Below are 5,497 nucleotides of genomic sequence, written 5' to 3'. Positions count from 1 at the left end.
CAGCACAATAAATATGTATGCAACAGTTTCCATGTGAGAAGCAGCAGCTGGGGGTTCATTTTTTACTATATCAGCACCTACGGTGCTAGAAAGTCAGAAAGAAATGACCTTTTTCTTGTCTACGGCCATCAAACCAAATGGAGACAAAAGCAGCAGCAGCACAGGTCACTTCTTAAAGCTTCTGCTGTGATGTGTGTACTGAGCTGCAGGGAGCAGGGGTGAATTCACTGCACGTTCAGGCTTCAGCATGCATGCTTCCCATAGACTGTAAGTGAAAACAAAATCTGGCCCTTTGAGAGTGGAGTCCTTTTCCCCAAGGATACCATGGGCAGAGCGGGGTGTTCAGAGGTACAGGCAGAGCAGAGAGGCTGATGCTGAGGGCTGCCCTCTTCCAGGCTGTGCCCTTTTAGTGCTATGGTTATTTAAAGCCAAGCAAAAGGGCACAGAGGCTCAGCTGCCTTCCCATGGTTGGTACCTCTTGCCAAGTGGCAGCTCAGAGTCCAGGGCAGAGCCCTTTGCTGTTTATTATTATGGTTGAATTTTCAGCTACGGTGCTGGTGAGTTAAATGCAGCTGTTAAAGTATGCACAGAATAAGTGAGCTGCAAATTTTCCAACTAATCATACAGCTTTCATGTTTAACAGCAGATTTTATTCAGGAGAGGCCATCTGAGTAACAGTGACACTGGTCAGTGATTTCTCCTTCCCTAGAGTTTTCTTTTGCAACCACACCTGAAGCTCTGCTGGGGGCTGATCTCAGGTGTGTAGCAGAGCTTTCTACATCCCAGGCTGAGAAATGTCCTTAAAAGGCTGCTCAGAAGCTGTCTAAACTCACTCATTTTCTGAATCTCACTTCATTTGCTGCCTGGCCTTCTCCATGGAAAATATGCTGCAGTGATTTTCTGGTTGGTGTGGAAGATTCCACCTCTATCAGATATATTCACCCTCTGGTTCACCACCAAAATTTAAAGAATACTACTCAGCAGAGATGTGTCCTAATGGGAATATGGCTCCGAGGATGCAGAGCAGCCCCTGCACAGCTGCAGTGACACGAGGATCCTGCCTTTCTCAAAGGCACAGCCCCCTGCGAGAGGCAGGTGCTGGAGCACCAGCATTCCTGGACATCAGAAGCATGGCCAGAGAAAATACCAAAAGCACTGGCATTAATCTAAAGAAGAGGAGAGAGCAGCTTTCAAACATCTAAGAGGCTGCTGAAGAGAGGAAGGGAGTCATTTGTTCTGCGTGTTCACAGGGAGATAAAGGGCTTAAATGATAGCTGGAAGGACTCAGGGTAACAGTAGCAAAACCTTTCTAACAGAGCAGGAAGGTGCAGGGACAGACTGGGGAGGTGGTGGAGTTTCTGTCACTGGTGGATTTTCTGTCACTGGTAATCTTTAAGAGCACATTAGATAAACGCCGGAGTGCTGCTGGTATTGCAGGGAGAGGTTCGCAGCCTCTGGCCTGCGGATGCATGCGAGCTCCTCCTACTGCCTTGAGGCACAGTGTGCTGAGCAGGGGCAACAGCATTTCGTTTTCCAAGAGATACCCAGATGTAGGAAGGCTGAAAAGACTCCTACTGAATCACCCTCAGAGTCTTCTTTTGACTATGGCTTGCCCAGTGCCACCAGCACGAAGCTGTGGAGGTAATGGTGGGTAGGAAGTAGCCCCCGTGCCAGGAGGCTGATTTACTCCAGGTTGATGAGGCACTCGAGAAGTCATCTATGAGTTTCAAGAGGATACAGGCCTCAATCTAGATTTGAGCTCAGGCTTCATCAGGTGCCTTTGCACCTCAGCATGCGAGGGTAGGGTTCGGTGATGCTGCTTTCAGAAGTGTGCAAGGGCTGATGGACAAAATGGGTGAAACTGGAGTGATGGGCTCGCTCCACGATGACCAGCTCTACAGCACTGGATTGGTATTAACCTGATAAACTGCTTCAGCAGCTTTTTGACATTTAATGCCCCTCTTGAAGTTTCACTCTGGGCTAGCAAATGAATCCCTCTGTGGGAATAGTCTGCCCTGACTGTCCAGCTACAGAAACTGATTTGTTTAAACTGAAAACACAGCTGTCTGGCTCTGGAAAGTTAATAATGCACAGATTTGCTAATGAGGTAAAGAGATCAATGTCTCTAAATGAGTATCACTGTGGCTGGTGTTCTCCTTTACTGTGATGTGGGCAGTCCAGACAGCAGCTGCTGGTGTCTTTGGGGAGGTTTAAAGTTAATGTATTCAAAGACAACTTGGTCTGACTGAAAGAATTCCACTTTGAAATCCCGATGCTTTGATCACAGCACAAGGGGAGTCACAGCAGCATTGCCCAGTCCATGAAGCATGATGGTTATAGGTGGTAATGCTCATACAGGTATGGATTTGTCAGCATTTCTGTCGACATGCTGCTTTTCAACATTCATTAAGCTCCTCCATAGCTAACCCTTGCTCAGGGCTGTCTCACAAGCTGGATACTGACTTTCTTCTTTCTGCAAAATGGCACTGAATCAAGCAAATCAGGTCTGAGTGTGAACACCCTGAACTGCTCCAGACTGATCCTACAGGGACTTGAGCAAGGATGTTCTTTCACTCATGCTCAATCAGAGAGCCTCTTCCACTTAATTGTATGCAGTTTGGAAATCGATGCTGATCTATATAATGTGCTTGCACACAGATATCCTGTTCTCCCCTGCAGGCTTCTCAGCAACAGGCAACTACTCACCCCATCAACAGATCATGGAGTTACTGCTCTTTGCACAAAGGATGGAGAATGTGCCCGAAGCTGGAAGATGGCTGGCCCTCATCACCAGTACATGGGAACTGCAGGGATTTCTCTATACAGAGAGCTAGAATTATGCTATGAGAGTATGTCACCTAATACCGATTTGTGTTGTAAACACCAAAGCCTAACGCCATTGAAACCACATGCTTCTCCTTCTCCTTGGCTGTTTGCTAACATGCATGGTTGGAAAAGGCTTGTGTGCTGCATGAGCCGCCTGCTTGCCTGTGCAAGCCATGCAGTGCCTGAATGCTGCAGGCATTTGGCTTTCTCTGACTTCCTGTTAAAACCAGGAGGAAAACACCGCTGAATTTCTGTTTCTACCAAAACTCAAGGTTTAAACTGGTCTTTACAGGGTTATGTTTCCATTTACTCTTCCATTCCCTTTTATCCCTTAAAATAAAAAGATGCACACTTGTGCCAGGACACCCGGAGCAAGAGGGACAAAGAGGATCAGTACGAAGGCATTCATTAGGACTAACAAAAAGCTGGGGTATGTTTCTTCTTTCAGTCCTCCTCTACAAATAAGAGGTTGGTAGATAAGGCTGTGCACCCTTTGGAGAAAATTAAATTGATTGAAAAGCATGGTTTTAATTACAAAACTTCCTGTTTGCATCTGAGAGCACATCTGCACGCTACATGCCGTAATAACATGATATTGGTAGGGAAGAGGGACACATTGTTTCAATTAAACCCAGGGCAATGATTAAAGGTGAACGGCATTGAAAGCATCTTTTAATAAATGCCACAGCAAACCTTGGCAGCCAAAGCGGCTCAGAACAATATGTGAATGAATCCCTGTGGGAAACATGCACTCAAACCTGCTCCAGAACATGGCATTTTTTCCCTGGCAAAAAGGTATGTGATTTTCATTCTCAGCATGTCATGCTAGGCTGAAAGCAAGCAGCAGCACAATTAAATCTGCTCAGGTAGCAGTGACATTAACAGCTCAGCCACTTGTGAAAATGCTTTGTAAAACAAGCCGTCTTTAGCAAGCCATTGCTCTTGCAGTAAGAGTGAGCCACAAACTGCTCAGGAAACACATTTAGCTAAACTACAGTTGTTCATTTTCTGCTAGAGCCCCCTCCTGCCCCAGATCCCCAGCAAAGTACTAAGAATGGGGTGAGAAGCATCTTCCCTGGGCTGCGGATGAGCAGGATCTTGTAGCTGGGACTCAGGACCAGCCCTGAACAAGGGCATCCCAAAAGAAAGGGAGCATACTCACCCAGACCCACAGCATCATGCAGCGCTGCCCTGCTTGTAGCCAAGGGGCAAGCAGTCTAGGGGGAATGCTGGCCAGGCTGCAGCTTGGGTGAGAAACTCAATATCCTCCTGCGAGGCTGGGTTTATACCCTCTTGAAAGAGTCAGTTAATCACTCTTAGTGTCATAAAGACCTTTGCAGTTCCCTTCTAGCCCAAGGCAATAGTCTGAACACTCTCCCATGGGTGCCCTTGAGCGGCAGCCTCTGCTCCACCCCCAGTTTTCATCCTCTTCTCACCGAGAAGGGGTTGAAAGGCAGCCAGCTCCGACACCAGCAGCGTGGTATCTGCGCCTCTCGGCACCGTGGCAGTGGGCAGCGCAGACTCTGGGGGTGACAGAATGAATGTGTCCCACTCCTGGAGACACGCTCGAATCAGAGTGTTCATCAGCGTGCTCATCAGCAGCAGTCATCAGCGAGTCACTGCCCGTCCCACAGTCTCTTCCTGTGAAACAGAGGTGACAACGAAATCGGATCAAGTGCCTACGCTTCCTGCAGCCTACACAGGGAGCTCTGCTCCCTCCCCTCCCTCCCGAGCCGGCAGGCCTGCTACGTGGGAATAGAAACGCTGAAAGGTGCAGGAGCGTGCAGGCACGGGGGTGAGGTGGAAGTGCATCTGTCTGCTGTGCCGAAAGGAACACTGCACGTGTAAACACTCGGGGAAACATCTGCTGCAGGGAAAAGAGCTGCATGCCAGGGGGACACAGCCTGTGTGTACAAGACAATCCTGTTCCCTTCCGGCATTGCTCACAGTGAGCATCAGTGCCTCTGCCTGCTCCCCTAAGGGCAGGGTCCCCCATGCTGAAATGGGGCAGGCTCTGTGGACCAGTTTCCATCCCTGCCATATAACTGCCATCTGCAGCAGTGGTATTCCCTATGGTGATGTGAATGGCAGTCTAGCAAGGCTGCAGTCATCTATATGACTGTAATTAGCTTTAAACTGGGCAATGAGACATCTGGACCAGAAGTGAAACAGGCATCTAGAGATAAGCAATGTTTTCCCATGACACAGGTCTGCTGAGCCTGCTGGGCCCCACTACAGTCACCTGGTGTGACACAAAGCATGCCAGCACTGCTCCACCTTTTGCACAAAATGAGCCAGTCTGCATGTCAAAGGGAGTCAAAATTAATTTGCTGCAATGGTGTGCTTCTCAGTCCCTGTTTGCATATTCCCATCAGTGCTAGTGTTGGCTTTGACATGTATTTATCACATGTGAAAACATGGAGTTGTACATCAGTAACAGCTTATCCATGTCTTTATGGTTCTTTTCCAAAGACGAGCCAGCTATCATCAGCAATGTCAGTTTATTTAGAAAGTATAAATCAAATCCATTACAGCAACCATACCTAAAGAAAATTGTCCAGAGTTTGTTGAAAAACCTCTGCAGGTCAGAGGTTTCAACTTCTATTTCCAGTACCCAGTTAGGAGATAGAAAAGTAGGGCAGCTGTAGCTGTGGATTGCCAAGAGATGCTG

The sequence above is a fragment of the Melopsittacus undulatus genome, chromosome 9 (assembly GCF_012275295.1).
Source record: "Melopsittacus undulatus isolate bMelUnd1 chromosome 9, bMelUnd1.mat.Z, whole genome shotgun sequence".
Lineage (NCBI taxonomy): Eukaryota > Metazoa > Chordata > Aves > Psittaciformes > Psittaculidae > Melopsittacus > Melopsittacus undulatus.
This window is presented reverse-complemented; position numbering follows the sequence as displayed.